The sequence below is a fragment of the Chenopodium quinoa genome, unplaced genomic scaffold (assembly GCF_001683475.1).
Source record: "Chenopodium quinoa cultivar QQ74 unplaced genomic scaffold, ASM168347v1, whole genome shotgun sequence".
Classification (NCBI taxonomy): domain Eukaryota; kingdom Viridiplantae; phylum Streptophyta; class Magnoliopsida; order Caryophyllales; family Amaranthaceae; genus Chenopodium; species Chenopodium quinoa.
In genome coordinates this window covers 1,215,186-1,233,302 of record NW_018744722.1, presented here as the reverse complement: position 1 = coordinate 1,233,302, position 18,117 = coordinate 1,215,186, and the positions used below count along the sequence as shown (strand labels likewise).

At 35.8% G+C, this 18,117-nt stretch overlaps 1 long non-coding RNA gene across 1 annotated transcript; it reads left to right on the top strand.

The window, feature by feature from the left end:
- The first annotated feature begins 1,129 nt into the window (after positions 1-1,129).
- On the top strand, positions 1,130-4,394 carry LOC110703523. Its single transcript, XR_002507690.1, has 2 exons — positions 1,130-1,454; positions 4,216-4,394. It is a non-coding gene; the product is annotated as an uncharacterized LOC110703523 (long non-coding RNA).
- The last annotated feature ends 13,723 nt before the right edge of the window (positions 4,395-18,117 follow it).

The window sequence follows — 18,117 nt, the reverse complement described above, 5'->3', positions numbered from 1 at the left end:
GTATGCCCGTATGCTTACAGCTATGGGCAAGGCGACCCGATTGATGGATTTTGCGGCAGCTACTGAGGTACTTCGGATCTCCCTTTCATGGCAGGGTCATATCCTTGAGGTGCGTACTTATCCTTTTTTCTTTTCTTTTAATCGCCATTTTGGTTTTCTTTTCCTTATTATTTTCGCTTCTATATAGGCTTGGGGATATTTGTACCTACCTTTCTTAGCCCCCAGGATGCTTGGGCTGCTCGTTTTCCTATAGGCCATCGACTGGTCACGATTTAGAAGAGACGAGCCACTTCAGCCGGTGCCTTTTGCTAGAGGATCCTTTAGGCGACTCGTGCATCGGTGAGTATTTCAACCACATGTGCATCTTTTGATTTTTTTGTTTATTTTCTGATAATTTTTCGTGTGCCTGTGTTTACAGATCGACCTTCGTCCTTGGAGTTTGATTGTCGGAGTCCTTGAGGCTGTCCGATCTAGCATGATTCGTTGCCGTTTCCGGACCCTTTATGAGGGACTTCCAGTCCTCCAGAGGACAAACTTTTGGTTTTTAGGCAAGCGTGTTCTCTGGCAGTCTGCATCCGAGGAGCCTAGGGTTCCTGGCAATCGATGATCGAGCTCAGGCGATCCTTGGTCATCCAGTGGGGCAGCTAGTGCTGCCGGATGCATCTTATCCGACTTTCATTACATTTAGGCTGACTCCTTTCCCAGCTTTTGTTCCGGTTAGTACCTTAACCCTCTATTTTTACATTTATTTTTTCGGATGGTTGCCCCTTTTATTGTATTTTAAGCAGGTCGAGCTCGGTGGTTGGGTGTCTCCTATGGCGGAGATCACGTATACCGATGTTGTTAGGTCGATAATTCATGAGATCCTTCCAGAAGCGGGGGATGAGGAAGGGATTCCGTTGGTTCCTGAGACGGTTGAGTCGGTATCACTACTACAAAATGAGTACTTTTTCGACGCTAGACCCTCGACGATGGACAAGTACCGTCAACGAGTAAATATACTATGTGTATTTTCGCGACGCTTTTCAGAGTCAAAATTAATTTTCGAGTGCAAAAAGTGTCGAGAAAGACATGCACGTGTCCACATGTGAATAAAAACCCACGATTGCAGCCGACGATAGCAAATATAGGGAAATAATAAACGACATAATCTGAAGTGCTGAACATAAACATAAACCCTAACTATTTTCCTCTCTATCTTTCAGCATACATACCGAATGAACCATGGATTTTAAACTCAGATCTTTGTTGTTTCCGAGTCAATTTCGAATGAGGAGGTATTCAGTATCAGTTTCAAATTCAAATGTTCAACTCTGTTAGAATCAATTTCGAATTCTGGTACATCAATTTCGAGTTTAGATCTTCGTCCCTCTCCGATCCAAGATCGAATCAATTCAGATACATCAATTTAAAATGTTGATCTTTGTTTCTCTCTTAACCAATTTGTCATTCAGGTATATCAATTTCAAAACAGGATCTCTATCTAAATTGAAATCAGTTTTGTCCCTCGTTTTTAGATTCAATATCTTATTTATAGTTTTGTGGATTTGTGGTGTCTCACTTTCTTTGATTTTTATATGGTTATTGGTTTTCTTATGTTTGATATTACTAGAATTGTATGATTTTGTTTTCGTGAGCTTACATTGGTAGAAATTAATGGAGCTTGTAATATGATAAAGTAGTTGTATAGAGATAAATTGTGAGAGGAGTTGTATTAATTACCCAATTTTGATCTTCGTGGCAATAGTTATTTGGGATAAGAAATTGACTCAAGTTTCTTGAAGAGCAATATATTATACGATTCAGGTGGTGTAGTAGAGTTCTACCTAAAAGTTCCTCCACTCAAATTAATTGTAGAAGATTTATATGTTCGAATAAATGTGCTTATTAATTGAATTAATATTTGATTTGATTTAATCAGGCGAGTTTTCGAATATGTTGTAACTTATCTTAAAAGAAGCGACTTTGATGGGTAATTTAGGGACTCTAGAGTGTTGGGCTGCTTATATCAGGAGTCAATTTTGCTCTATTTCATATGGTTGGTGATTTAGTGTGCACTGATATAATAAAGGGTTACTAAATTTCTATATGTTTGAAATTGGGATTGTGTGTGAATCGTCATCACTTTAATTGTCTATGCTATTATTTCTACTAGTGCCCATTTAATAGCTAGGCTTATTCATTTTAATGGGGTAGTGTAGGTATAATTTGATTCGTTCCCCCTAGAGGTGATTACTTTGGCCGAATTTGATTGCATATGGCTGATGTTCTGAATTAAATATGCTCACTGACCCCTCTAATAATCTTTTTATAGAGCTATTTCTCTAAATTAATTAAATATTTGTAATGGTTATGCTTTTGCTACATAAGTAGCTTATAAACTTAATAAGTAATTAGGGAGTAGTAATATATGGACAAGAGTTCATTGAATGTCTTCTAATTCATCATTTATATGTATGTACGACATGTTTAAGTTAGAAAATTCGACAAATATTACTCTTAGAATATGCCTTGAATTGATTCTTCATGTATGATCATTTAAGTGCAAAGTGCCCCCTGTGATTGCTCTGAAGCTAGTAATATCTATTATATTCTAACAACGGTTTTCTATTGAGCTATGCAATTTTCTAGTCTTCTTTCAAAGCTTTACAACCTGTTGAGGCAATTATTGGGCATATTTGCATGTTGGCTATTCTTTTTAGTGACCAGAAATCAATTAATTAGGTCTTTGCCTTTCTCATGTTTGTAGTTATCTTTATTTGTATGCACTTCAACGTGTAATATGTTGTACATTCATTTCCAATTGATCATATTTAATCTAGACTTCTAGCTTCTAGATGAGAATATTTAATCTAGACTTCTAGCTTCTAGCTGAGATTTTTTTCCCTATTTGTGTCGATGTTAATCGCCATAGAATAATATTCTAACTAAGAAATGTGATATGCTCTTTTAATTTATTTATGCTATTACTGTTGCATCATTAAGATAATGTTTACGAATTATTGTATTGAAATTAGAATCGTTATTTTTCTGTTACGTGTATCGTACATAGTTGAACATCAAATTTGTTAGTGGACTAGATCAAGTCCCAAATTTTCCTTCTGGTTATATGAACATAAGATAATAAATCAATTGATACGAAGCTTAAATTCCCACTCTAAGCTAATTTAATGACTTTTGTTTCCCTTTATATTTTACTTGTACAGCTGACTAATAGAAATCAAAGGCAGAGGTTCAAAGAAAGAAACTGCTTGCATTGCTACCTTTCTGTCTTTATAGATGTTTGACAATTTATATTGAGAAATGATTATTAAGAAAAGATGGGGGTGGAGTCTTTTTTGTAACAGTAAGATTTTTTAGGACAGTGCTGAAGTTGAATTTATTGGTGCTGAGAGTTTGAAAAGCCTCTATTTCTTTTTCTGTTCAGACTGCTGAAGTTATGCATCTGCTCTTTGTGCTTACTTAAACAGTCAACCTCAAATTTTTGCATTCAGTTAATCATCTGATTGGCAAGTGAAAGTTGCCTTCTCGTAGATATTAAAGGAAGGTGTTGTGAATCATATATTATGACCAAAATCTATTGTCTACTTGTTGAAACATTTTTTGATGTTTGATGTTTGCTTGTGCTTCTTATGTATGTTCTCCCCTCCCTGGTAGATAATATATTGATGTTGTTTTATTAGCCTAGAAGCTGCTCCCCTACTTCCTCCTTATTTCTTTCTGTAAAACGATGCTTGCTTTTCTCCCTCTTTTTTTAGGAACTTTTTTTGTCTGATCATCAGAAACACAATGTCCATGTTTTTCCCCTGTGATTTATGATTCAGACCTTAGATTTAGATTTTGCTTGTTTTCAATAATCTTGTTTTAACTTAATAGCAGGGTTGAAGTTGAGCAGTAATTCGTAGGTAAGAAAAACTTGTTTCCTATGTCTTTTGTGCTTTCAACAAACAAGAGTAGGCAATGCATAATAGTTTAAGCATGAAACTATTCCCATTATTGAACAATCTCTCTTAAGCTTTCTAATGGACAGCAAGAAAGCTTAAATAATTATAGGACTACTTTACAGATTTATATATGTGCATTGTACATAATTAATTGCCTAGATTAAAGTATAATGTCCGTGTTATCTTCTCAAATCGATTATGAATCTTGAGTCTATATTTTGTAATGTACTAATTATGCTTTTTTTTTTTTTTTTTTTGAATATTGGAAAAGACAATGTAGGTGCAACAAGAGAATAGGCAGGGACACTTGAGCATCAAAACAAGCGATTATATCATCTATAAGGCCATCACCTATGTATTTTATTTTTTAGTCTTATATTAGTGATGTATTTATTTAGGGACAAGCTACTATATGTCTATATATAATATGCGACATCTTTTTTTTTTTTTTTAATTTTATTAATTGTGTTGATGTTTTCTTTTTATAAATTTGGTAATTAACTAAGTACTCTTATTATTGTTGATTAATTATTGTTTTTTTATTTTTTTAAATCTAGTTATATAGAATATTTGTTTAATTTAATTTTTATGTTATTAATTTATGATAAATTAAAAATAACTATAATGTGTGATGGTAATATTTTAATAAAAGGAAAAAAAAAAGCTTAAAAAAAATAATTCTAGACGCTTTTTTGATAAGTGACTTTTAAGTCACTTTTAGGGGTGTTTATTGAATACTTTTCCGGCTTATTTCAATAATTAAGCTCATATTATCATTTATTTCTATTATTTGCTTATTCTCCTCTTTTATCATTTTATTTGAGTATTTTGTAGTTTTTAGTTTAATTTTGTAATTTATTTATGTTTCTTATTCTCTTATGTTCTTAGTCTAAATTCTTGTTAATATTTTTCTTCTCGTTTTCCTCTTATTTTTCTTTTATTTTCAAGTTTGTTTTCTTTATTTTATTTTATTTATGTTCTTTTGATTTTATTTAATTTCTTTTAGTTTTAGTATTTTATTTTACTTTACTTTATTTTTATTTTGTTCTAGATCCTACCCTCGTGTTTGTTTTTGGTTGCATGTGTTTTCGGATTCTTGGCCAAGTTTCAAAGTCATATTCGAGTTCAAGGTCCGAGGTTCGAGGCACAAAATTGAACTAAGCAACCAGCAACACCAACCTCTGCCACCATCTCATCCTCACTAAGCACGAATTTTATCCTAATGAATTGGATGAAGGTTATATTAATGAATTGAATGATTGATTACGATTATTATGAAATTGTTTCTTCATTATTGTGTATGGGTGATGCTTCTATGGATTAGAATCTTTCTAGCTAATCAATTATATGCTCTTAATTGTGCTTTCAATCAATTGTGCGAGAGTGAGTTGGTTGAGAGCCCTAAATTCTTCCATACCTTTGCTAGGCTAGTTGCACGAGAGTGAATTAGTTTAGTAGGATAATTAACATGTTTAATTGTGCGAGAGTGAGTTAAATGTGTTGTTGTTCCTAATCAAGGTCATTTTCATCTATTTGTATGATGTTGTTTAACACATTGATGTGATTGGATTCCACTTTCCCTAGTTTTAGTTGTTTGTTCTTAGTCGTGTTTAGTTTAGACTCTCTCTATCTCACGACCTTTCCTAGTAGTCTAGTTGGCACAAATTAATACACTTAGTCCTTTTGGGTTCGACCCTTTACTTGCCACTAGTTTAGTGTAAGTTTAGGTATTATAAATTTCTAATTTGGTTAGGGTTAGTTGTCCCAACGACTACTTTTACCTTCGATCAAATTTTGGCGCCGGTGCCGGGGAATAAGGCGTTCATTAGTTTGTGTTGATTAGATTAGATAGGTTCTTGTATATTATTTGATTTTTGTTTGCTTTTCTTTGTTCTTTGTATAAAAATGGCATGCTTATCTTTTCCTCAATTTGATGGTGAACCCTTCTATGCTTACTTTGAAAGACTAGATGCTTTTCTTAGTTACCATGGGTGTTCTCTTAGTGATGCTTGTAGTATAGCTTATTGGGGCATGAATGAGTATACTAGGGGAATGGTTGAGGACATGAATAATGGTAGATTTTGTCATTTGTCTATGCATGATGCTTGGGATTTCTTCACATGACTTGCTAAGGATTCTTTTGATAGAGAATCTCACGTTTCTTGTTTTGATTCTCAATGCCAAGATTCTTTTAATTTTTGCATGAATTCTCTCGATACTTCTTATGTGCCTTGTGATGATCCAAGTATGCAAACTGACACCTTTCCCCCTTATGCTCATTTTGATGAGGTTTGTGCTAATTTTGATGATGTGCAATTTGACTTTGATCATGAACCTCAACCCAATAACATTGATGCCCAAATTCTCTCTCAAATGCAATATCTCACCCAACAACTCCAAGAGCTTCAAGAGGAACAAAAATTGAGAGAAGTGAGGCTTGCCCAAGTGATGAGTGCTATGATTGATTTAGATGGACGTGAGGCACCTCACTTGGAGTGTGAGAGTGTTGTTGAGGATGATGTGGGGAAAGGGTGTGAAAGTGAGGGGAGATTTTCTTGTGATGAGAGGATTTTTGAGGATTTTGATCCTTTTCATTCCCCATTTGATCTTGATTGCCATCATTCCCCTTATTCACCCCCTTTGAGAGCTTCCCTTGGTGAGGATGTGAGTGAGCCATCTTCATGTTTGAATGAGGGAGTTCATGAGGATGATAATGGTGAGTTTGAGAAATCAAGAGAGATTGAGAGTTCCTTGAGTGATGATGGAAGAATTGTAAATGAAGAAAATATCGATTTTAAGGATTCCAACCCCCTTCCCCATCTTGATGAGTCTACCTTGCATGTTTGTGACCCTTCTATCCATGAGTCTTTGGACTCATTTGAGGTTATGGCTAGTATGATCATTGAAGGTGTAACAAAACATTATAGCCTTTTGAGAGAGTTCATTGGCAATGCTTAATGGGAAAGGGATGAGTTTGAGAGAAACCATTATCCTTTCATGCATGGTTTAGAGACTCTAGGCTTTGAGGATCTTGAGGGAACTGTTGTTCATCGTTGTGATAGAGTGGAGGATGAGGTTGTTTCTATTGAGGAGTTTTTGTTTGAGGGAGATGTGAGTCATGAGTGTTCTTTTGAGGATTCTATGATTGATTTTCATGCCCTCATTGGTGATGTGAGGCTTTGTGAGACCATTGTTTCTCCTCCTCTTCCTCATGTCCCTTTCTCAAGGAAATTTGACCACATCTCCTACTATCCCATGTTCCTCCCTTCTTTTGTCAAAGAGCCTATTGAGGACCTTCTCTTGTTTGATGAGACATTTCCTTTTCATCCTCCTATTATTGAGGAAATGGGTGATTGTGCCACCCAAAATTTTTTTGAGGAGAGTTTGCCTTATTTTTCTTCTTCTTTCTCTTCTTATTTTCTTGATTTTTATTTTGATTTTTCTTCTTTCTTTTGGCATCTTCCTCCTCACTTACGTGCAATAATCTTGTTGCACGTCCTCCTTCCTTCATTTGCCTACTTGTCATCCTATGAAATGTGTAGTAGTGCATTTGATAAGCTCTTGCGTTCGTTGCAATATTATTTACTAGAGCGGTCTCGCTTGGATGTTAAACAAGCCTTTCTCGGGAAGTCACCCGAGGTTTTTTTTTTTGCTTTCATTTTCTTTACTTTTTAGATTAGATTTTCTCTCATGGAAATGTTTGTGTGCCCCTTGCTAGGTACATAACTTGATATACACTTATGCATTGGTTTGGATTAAGAATCAAGGAAGTTTAACACCTATTTTTGCTAGCATATGGAAATCGAGATTCAATTCAAGAGGAAATCGGCTTTGAAAGGTTAAATTGATTCATTTGCGGGTGTTTACACCCACCAATATCCGGTAATATCTTTCCTAGCTCTTTCTCTAATGGTTAGTGACTCGTTGGACTTGTGTTGGTTTGTTGGATTGATTTCTTTCTTTTCCCCTTCCATGGATTATTTGGTTTATATCTGAGTATATTGTCTCATTCAAGCTTGGGGGGGGGGGGGGAGGGTATTCTATCATGTTTGGTGGGATGTTGATTCATTTATGCCATGCACTTAAGTATATGCATTTCCATATCTTTTCTTTTATTTTGAAAAATCTAAAAAGATTTGTGTTTACTTTCAAGGTAATTTTGGCAAAATGTGTTTTGTTTGTACTTATTTTGGAAATTTTGTTTTGGGACTTGAATCCTTGAATGTTTTTCTTCCTAAGTGGTAAATGTATGCACGGTTTGAGAGTGTCATTGGTTGACTCTAGAATACTATATGCTATGGTAGTCGGGTTAAGAACTTTTAGGGGTCCATGAAGCCTTAGTTCACGGGAATGTGGTAAGATGGAGTTGCTCTCTATAGTGGATTTGAAACCCTTGGTTGGTATTTGTTTGGTTATAATCCCTTGTGAGCTTCATTTGTTCTAGTTCATCACCTTGTTGAGCGGCTATTTAGGATCCTTGACTATGCATGTCTTAATCCTTGTTTTGAACTCTAGCTCCCAAGATCGTGACCGAGCCACTCTAGGGGAGGAAAAGGGCACCTTTTCTGATTTTTCTTTATCTTCTTTTTATTTTGTTACAAATTTGGTTTTCTATTTTGCATCGACCTACTTATTAACCAATTTGAGCCTAAGGTTTCCCGCTCTTGTTTAAACTGCATTACAAACCCAATTGCCTATGTTTACCAACCCTTTTAGTTAGTGAAGCATTGGCATGTGAGGGTATGAGTTTTGAGAGTGTTTAAATTGAACAAGACATTTTGTGAATTGGTTTAAGTACGGTATTGAAAGTTGAGCTTGAAAAGAAAATGCAAAAAAGTTTGAGAAGAAAGATGCAATTCAAGAAAATCAAATGAAGTTTCAAGAAAAACCCGTCCATAGTTAAAAAAAAGGCAAGGACATCAAATAAGAGCTGAAAAAAAAAATTGAAAAAGAAACAAAAAACACAAAAATATTTTAGTTTGGTTTCGTTTTCTTCCCTAGTTTAAGCATTGAGGACAATGCTTCGTTGAAGCTTTGGGGGGGGGGGGAGCGTTACTTCGGTTTTGGTATATATTGTGTTAGTGTTGAATAAGCTTGGGGGAGATGGCATTATTGGTATTTTTGTTTGATATTTTATGGCATTATTGGTATTTTTGTTTGATATTTTGTGACTTCTTGTGTTTGTTTTTGAGAGTAGGCCACTCTTTTGCTTCACTTAGGAAATATCACCAAAATTTTCAAATTTTTACCCCGCCTTAACCCTTAGCCTTACGTTATAACCCAATAAAAGACCCTTAGACTTTAGTGGGGTTAGATCAAAGAACGGTGGAGGGAGATAGACTTCAAACCTATGGAAAGAGTATGCATAGTTGAGATGTCGGGATTACCTTCTCAAAGTTTTTCATTTCTTTATCTTTTTCCGGTTCCTTCGTGAAATCATGAGAAACTAGCTTAAGGGTTGATTTGAAGCTAGTGGAGAGAACGCGGCCCGATTGGTTGGGGCTAGGATGGATTGTGTCCCCATTAGTTCTCTATGCTTAGCATATGTTATGTTTCAATCAACCATTAACATCTTGGAATGTGCATACATTTGTCTATTTAGAAAGGCTTGCATTCATTGGTGCTTGTTCCTATCTCTCGTCCAAATATGAACTTTGTGTTTTCTTTCTCTTTTTATGTTTCTTTTTCTTTTCTTTTTATTGCCTTGCCTTGGTTTTTGTTTAGAGTTGTGGGTTAAACTCTTAGGACACCCTCACGAGAGCACACTCGTCCTCGAGGGCGATATAGGGGTTTAAAGAGCTTGTCTTTAGTTGCTAAAATTGACTGTGATTCCTATGAAAGTGAGTTAGTGTACATTCTTGTCTCCTTTAGTGTCTTAGATTTGCTTGAATAAATCACTCTCCTTCTCCCGTGTTTCATGTTAATTTGCTCGAGGACGAGAAAAAGGTTAGCTTAGGGGAGTTTGATAAGTGACTTTTATGTCACTTTTAGGGGTGTTTATTGAATACTTTTCCGGCTTATTTCAATAATTAAGCTCATTTTATCCTTTATTTCTATTATTTGCTTATTCTCCTCTTTTATCATTTTATTTGAGTATTTTGTAGTTTTTAGTTTAATTTTGAAATTTATTTATGTTTCTTATTCTCTTATGTTCTTAGTCTAAATTCTTGTTAATATTTTTCTTCTCGTTTTCCTCTTATTTTTCTTTTATTTTCAAGTTTGTTTTCTTTATTTTATTTAATTTATGTTCTTTTGATTTTATTTATTTTCTTTTAGTTTTAGTATTTTACTTTACTTTAATTTATTTTTATTTTGTTCTAGATCCTACCCTCGTGTTTGTTTTTGGTTGCATGTGTTTTCGGATTCTTGGCCAAGTTTCAAAGTCATATTCGAGTTCAAGGTCCGAGGTTCGAGGCACAAAATTGAACTAAGCAACCAGCAACACCAACCTTTGCCACCATCTCCTCCTCACTAAGCACCAGCTCCACCATTGCTCCCTTCACCACACAAAACAACAACCACCAGAGTAGCTCCCCTGCTCCCATAAACCGCACCTTCCACCAGCCACCAAAATCACCATCAAACGCAACCCGCAGCTCACAAACCACCAACACCAAGAAGCCGCAGCAACTCACCGCGACACCAAGCAGTAACCCCTCTCCTCCTCCATTCACTACCTCACGCACTGCTCTCTCACGCAATCCGCAGCTCACAAACCGCCAACAACCACCATTAGCCTCCGTATCCACCACCAGCCGCACCACAATTCTCAATCACCAACCATCCCAAACCACCTAAACCACCAATCACCCCCGTAACAACCACCAGCTCCACCTACAACCTTCACCACACCACCAAACAATCTGCAACCAATTCCCCTGCTCCATCTCCACCACAATCAACCACGCACATCAACAATAATCCCTGCAGTTCCCGGCCACCGCAAACCCAAATCAACCCCATCAATTCGCACAAGCATCACCCAAATTCAGAGCAATTCAAGTTCATTTGGGTTCGAGCAAACCGAATAGGAGTTCGGTTGAAGTACGAGTCAAAAACTTTTGAGGTTTTGTAATTTGAAGAGGTGTGGTCGAACACACCCATGGTTCGACCGAACCAACCCCGTAGTTCGGCCGCACCAACCCATGGTTCGACCGAACCATTTCACGAGCTTCGCGCGTGACTTTTAATGAAAATCGGACGGCTACGATGTGATGAAGCTTGATGATGATAATACTAATTGAAATTGATGAGCAGTGGTGATGATGGTTGATGATGCGTAAATGGCGAAGTCCAAATATCAGAGCAACCACGAAGTGAATTTGGGGGAAGAGGGGTCTGATGCTTTTTGTGGGTTTGGTGGGAATTTAGGGGGTTTTGGGGGTTTCTTTTTCCATTTTCATTTTCTTTTCTTTTCTTTTATTTTAGTTTTGTTTTTTATTTATTTAGTTTGAATTAGTTTTATTTATTTTTTTATTTTGTTTTGTTTAACTTGTATTATAAATCAACATTTTTATTTTACCTAGTATTAGATTAGTTTAGTCTCTTTTATTTTCTCTCTTAGGGTTAGATTAGGATTTTTTCTCTCTAGTTTAGGAGTAGTGTAGAGAGAGAAAGTTTGGATTTCCATGGAGTTTTTGAGAGGTTGAAAAAGCAACTTTGTGGAACTTTCTCTCATCTATTCAGTGAGCATTTTCTAACTTTCTCTCATCTTTATTTCTTTGCTTAATTCTTAGTTTTTTGCTTTTTGTTTGTTGATTTGTGTAGATTAATTAGTTTGTTTGTTTAATCTTGTTTTTATTCTTATTTTGCCTTGTTTTTCCATGTCTTTCTTCATTATGTTAGCTTAGGTTTTGTTCTAGGGAATTGGATGAAGGTTATATTAATAAATTAAATGATTGATTGTGATTATTATGAAATTGTTTCTTCATTATTGTGTATGGTTGATGCTTCTATGGATTAGAATCTTTCTAGCTAATCGATTCTATGCTCTTAATTGTGCTTTCAATCCATTGTGCGAGAGTGAGTTGGTTGAGAGCCCTAAATTCTTCCATACCTTTGCTAGGCTAGTTGCACGAGAGTGAATTAGTTTAGTAGGATAATTAACATGCTTAATTGTGCGAGATTGAGTTAAATGTGTTAATGTTCCTAATCAAGGTCATTTTCATCTATTTGTTCGATGTTGTTTAATACATTGATGTGATTGGATTCCACTTTCCCTAGTTTTAGTTGTTTGTTCTTAGTCGTGTTTAGTTTAACCTCTCTCTATCTCACGACCTTTCCTAGTAGTCTAGTTGGCACAAATTAAAACACTTAGTCCTTTTGGGTTTGACCCTTTACTTGCCACTAACTAGTTTAGCGTAAGTTTAGGTATTATAAATTTCTAATTTGGTTACGGTTAGTAGTCCCAACGACCTACTTTTACCTTTGATCATTTTTAATGTCTACATATTTTGCACATTTTCATATTTCAAGAGTTTCCCGCCATACCATAGGCCGACACGAATAAATGCAAGACAACAAAAAGCGTCGCTAAATTTAAGTATGTGGACATGTAAAAGCGTCGCTAAACTACACACATTTGGGATAATGCGCGAAATACGTAATTTTCGACACTGCGTATATTATTCTTGACGCTTTTTTGTGTCCCTGAAACGATGAGAAATATATTTTTGACGCTTTTTAGCATCGGAAAAAGGCCTAAAAAGCGTCCAAAAAACACGCTTTTTGTAGTATAAGCTACTTTAGTATATGTATTTATTTGTTTTTTTCATATACATTTGTTTGTTAACTGTCCTTGTATTTTAGAACACGGGTTCCGCGAGAGACCGTGAACGACATGGTGAGGACTTTGCGTTCTTTCCGAGATGCTTATCGGAGAGCCCTCATTACTTTGTCATGCCATGATCATCGGATGGTCGCGGTAAGTTTATTTTTCTTTTTTTTCTTTCAACGAAGTTATCACACATTTTATGTATTAATCTTCGTTTGGATTTCGCAGGATGTGCAGCAGCCGTCTAGTAGTCGCCGAGCACCCTAACCTCCTTTGTACATATGTTTTTTTTGTTTAAGAAACAGATGTACATTTTAAATTATTTTTATTATTTTTTTCTTGTACATATGACAAATTTTTTGTATATATATGTCATTATTATTTTCTTTTGTTTCCATGCATACATTTTTTTAATATATAAAAAACAAAAAATAAAAAATTTTCCGAGGGAGGGAAGGGTTTTAGACTTACCGCCCTCACAAAAATAACAAAAAGGAGACACGGGAAAGAGAAAAGGAAAAAGGAAAGCGAAGAGGAAAGAGAAAGGAATAGAAGAAAATGAAATAAAATATAAAATAAAAATAAGTGAAAATAAGGAAAATAAGAAAGAAACAAATAATAAAGAGAAAAAAGAGACACAAGAGTTAGCAAAAGACAAGCGTAAAATTATTCTTAAGATTTCGTCAAGATTTCGTCATTATGTAGTCCAAAATACGGAAATAAATGTAATTCACATGCCGCAACCGACCAGACGCGCGCAACTAGATGAGTTGCGCGCTACCTGCTGGTGAACTTTCCTTTGAGCAAAAATTGCCGAAATTTGGCCCTTCTTGGGTCTATTTAAACATGGTTTCGTGTAGGCTTTTGAGTATCTTGCATTCGTTTACTTAGTTATATCATAAGAAACTAAAAAGAATTAATATCTCTAAATTCTTTCTTCTTCTTCTTCTTCTTCTTTTTTTTTTTTTTTTTTTTTTTTTTTTGTGTATTGAACAATGGTGAAAACCTTTGAACAACGTTTGAAGCAATGGGTCACATCCCCCTCAACTGAGGACAAACTAGCTTTCAAAATTTACCACCTAGACCCTCTGTGGAGTTACATGCAACTAGTGATTAATTTTGATTTCCTTCATGCCGCCTAAATCATTGGGACTCTAACCACCATATTTTCTTGTTTAAAGGGGACGAAACTGTCCCACTACCTGGTGAGTTTGAGGCCTTGCTAGGCTTCCCTGCAAATACTCTCTCTGTGACCTATGCGCCTACCTTGTAGGATCCCAAACCTATATTCCAAAGATTTTTTGGCTTGTCTGACAATGATATGAAAAACATTGGAACTGAAAAACGCGTGGATTTGATCAATTTATTAAATACCTCGTCGCCCCTCATGACAACATTGCTAAACAATGCTTTAAAATTCGTGCTTTATGTTATTGTCTTGTTGTCAATTATTTACTTAGGATAGGTAAAGAGTATGGAGATTATTCAATGGTGTCCATAGTAGAGCAAATAGAGGGATGTCATTAGCCCGCTCCATTGGCTTTCGCGGAAACCGTTCTGTGCTCGAATCGCCTTAGAGGAGACCCTAACAAAAACGGTTTCACGGGAAGTCCACTCCTATTTCACGTACATTTTTTTCGTCGTATAGAAGCGCAAGCTATGATGTTGCGCTGGCTTGACCAGCGCAATGTTCTACGATGCGCGCGGATGGAAATGAAGTAAGGACATTCCCTGGACGTTTTTTTTTTTCGATGCGTGCGCCACCTGCTTGTGTAAAATTGCAATTAATTTTTTTTCTCTTTTTTTTTTCTTCAGATTTTGCTCATAGAGCGTTTACGAATATTTGATCAGCCACAAAACCTCAAGGCTAATTGATAAGGATATTCCCTGTACGTCAAATTCTCTAAAAGCACAAGAATGAAGAAGAATGGATGTCGTTTATTTGTCATGGGGTTCCTAACATACGCTTTGTGATTCCTTGGTGGAACATAAGTAGTATGGCCGGGAATAGTTTTAATTGCCCTTATATTAGGCTTCTAGGCCTATCTAGTACTACTTATATCTTTCCTTGCAAGGTGATGAGACAATGCGGGATGAAACAAATTATTCCCCCGCAAGATTGTGATGCCCCTAAAGATGTGATCTTTAAACCCGAACAAATTTCTCGTTGGGATGGAATATTGGTCAAGTCTCCCTAGATGGGTAGTACAAAATCCTACTGCGAGTATTGTATTATCTTACTTTTACAAGGTTTGGATGAATGCGGTAGATAACAACAAGTTAAACAAGGCTCGATCACAACATCAAGCCGCCATATCTCGCAATCCACCTAAGCCTTTGATGCATTCGGCCACCACTACTCCTCCGAGTGGCCAAAAACAAAGGAATGAGACAAAAATTGGACTTCTCATCTCCTAAGGCTCGTTCGAAGGGACCAAAGAGAAAGGCTCCTCCTAAACATGCCCAACAAGGGGTGAAGATTAAATAACCTTCACCAAATACTCGCAAAAAGGCTCAAATTGTTAAAGGAAAAGGAAAACAGGTTGCAAAGGCCCCAACCCCTAAATTGAAGAACAATGTTTGGGTCAAAAAGAAGAGTGAAGGGGAAATCTCTAAGGTTGCAAAAACTACTTCGATGGAAACTACTCCTTCGTTGACTGTGACAATTGAGGATATAGTAAAACCTTAGAGTGTTACACAATATGCTATTAGTTTAATTCTAATAAAGTGAAATCACTACTATGTTTTTATTTTTTTTTAAACAAAATTATTATCTAGTTTAATAATGTCTCTTATTTTTTTTCAATTTTGAATGAAATGAAATGAGCTTTTATTTTTTGATGTGACCGAATCATAAAGATTGCTTACGTATTCATATTACAAAACCAGGTCTTTGCGTAGTTCTTTGCAATTATTATATATTTTTTATTTTTCTTTAATCTCTTATGTAGAATACATGAAAAGATTAATCAAACTCTGTTTAAACAAAGCTTAAATCAAAGTTTAATTTTTTTATTTTCCGAGTATATGTTATTTTCGAGAAGCACCCTTTTTTCATTGCAAGATAAAGTTGTCACTTTAATCAAGCGTAAAAATTCTCGGTTCGCAGTTTGTCATCAGGTGGCGCGCGAAACATCAGAGGTTGCGCGAGCTTGTCGCGCGCAACTCGATTTGTTGCGCGTGACACCTGTACTACGAGTATTAAAAAAATTTCTATATATTTTTTTTACATTATTACCCCCCAAGTGTGAAGAGTTTTTTGTGGTGTTTGAAAAAATCTGAACACTTAGAAGTGTCCTATTATTTTTAAATTATCCTCCCCCCCAAGTGTCATTACCGTGTTTTTTGGTAAAGTGCATAACACTTAGAATCTTTCAATTGAATGCTAAAAATGATTTGTTTAATGTATGAAAGAGTTTATCCGGATTTTATACATAATATTTTTTAATTCGATCAATGTTTATTATTTGGCGAATTTCATCACCACCAATATCCATTAATCTGACAGCTCCTCCTGATAGGATTTCAATTACGCGGTAGGGACCTATCCAATTGGGCTTGAATTTCCCTCTTGGATCGGTTAGTGGACCCCTAACTTCCTTTAGTTCAAAGTCACCTTCTTTAATATTTCTTGGTCGTACCCTTTTGTTAAAATGGCACGCAATGCGTCGTTGGTAGACTTGTACATGATGCAAAGCTTTTAATCATCGTTCATCGAGGAATAAATACCTTGCTCTTACCCATTCAGCTTCCGATAGCTTACTTTTGAGTACGATGCGTAGGGATGGTATTTCCAGTTCGAGTGGTTGAACTGTGTCCATTCAAAAAACTAAGGAGTATGGAGTTACTCCTATTGATGTTTGTATGGACGTTCTATAACCCCATAGTGCAAAGTGTAGTTTATTTGGCCATTTCTTATAATTTTCTGCCATTTTCTTAATGATGACTGTTATATTTTTATTTGCCGATTCTACAGCTCCATTCATTTGAGGTGTATATGGAGATGAGTGATGATGTTTTACTTTATAACGAGTTAAGAGGGTCTCAACTTCAGCTTTGAATTGAGATCCTTGATCACTAATTAGTTCATGTGGAACTCCATATCTATAAAATATGTTTCGTTCGAGGAAACTTTATGACATGTTTAGAAGTGATATTTACGTAAGAAGTAGCCTCAATCCACTTTGTAAGATAATCGATGGCTACTAATACGTACTCATGTCCTCCGGCCCCCGTTGGAGAAATTTTACCAATCACGTCAATTCCCCATGTTGAAAAAGGCCAAGGGGAAGTGAGATTGTATAGTTCGGATGGTGGAAGGTGTTGTAAATTAGCGAACATTTGGCACTCTGGACATTTTTTTACATATTGTATGCAATCATGTTCCATAGTGGACCAATAGTAACCTTGTCATAAAAATTATTTTGCAAGCATTTTACCCTTCGTATGAGGTCCACAAACACCTTTGTGAGTATTCTTCATAAGGCGTATGGTTTCAGGTTGGTCTATACAAAACAAACTTTGACCATTAGGTCCTTTTTTGTATAATTGACCATTTAATAGACTGTATTGGGCCGTAAGTGTTCTAAAGGCTCGTTGGTCCTTAGATGAAGTATTTTCAGGATATGTGCCATGGGTAATGTATTGGAGGATATGATCATACCAAGGATTATCTCCTTTAATGTCATATATTTCCTCTATTGTGTTGCAATATGTTGGTTCTTCTCTTCTATTAACGCATAATGGCATCATATTTAAGTGATCTGGAATGTTGATCATTGAGACTAATTTTGCTAGCGCATCGACAAATTGATTATCATCCATTGGGAGATATTTAAAATCAATATGTTCAAAATGCTCGATGAGTTGCTCTAGGTGTGCTTGGTATAATATTATTGTGGAGTTCTTTATTTTCCATTTTTTCAGTATATGATTTATAATAAAACTAGAATCTCCATATACCTCTAGTTTTTACACACCTATGCTAGTTGCTGCTTCTAATCCAATGATGCACGCTTCACATTACGCGACATTATTAGTAACCTCAAAGTCTAGTTTGACGGAGATCGGAGTTTGTTCTCCCTCTGGACTTATGAGTAACACTCCTACGCCACATCCTTTTTGATTGGACGCACCGTCGAAGTACATTACCCATTTGTCATCTTGTGTCATGAGAATCTCTTCATCCGGAAGATGAGTAGTTTCTGCATGACTTGTTTGAATTGGACAGTGGGCCATAAAATCGGAAATTACTTTCCCTTTTATTAAATTTTCAGGAATATATTTTAGCTCAAATTCGGCCAACATTACCAACCACTTGGATATTCTTCCTTGTATAGGTGGTTGTTCAAACAAATACTTTATCGGATTTTGTTTAGAAATCACATGAGTAGTGTGTGG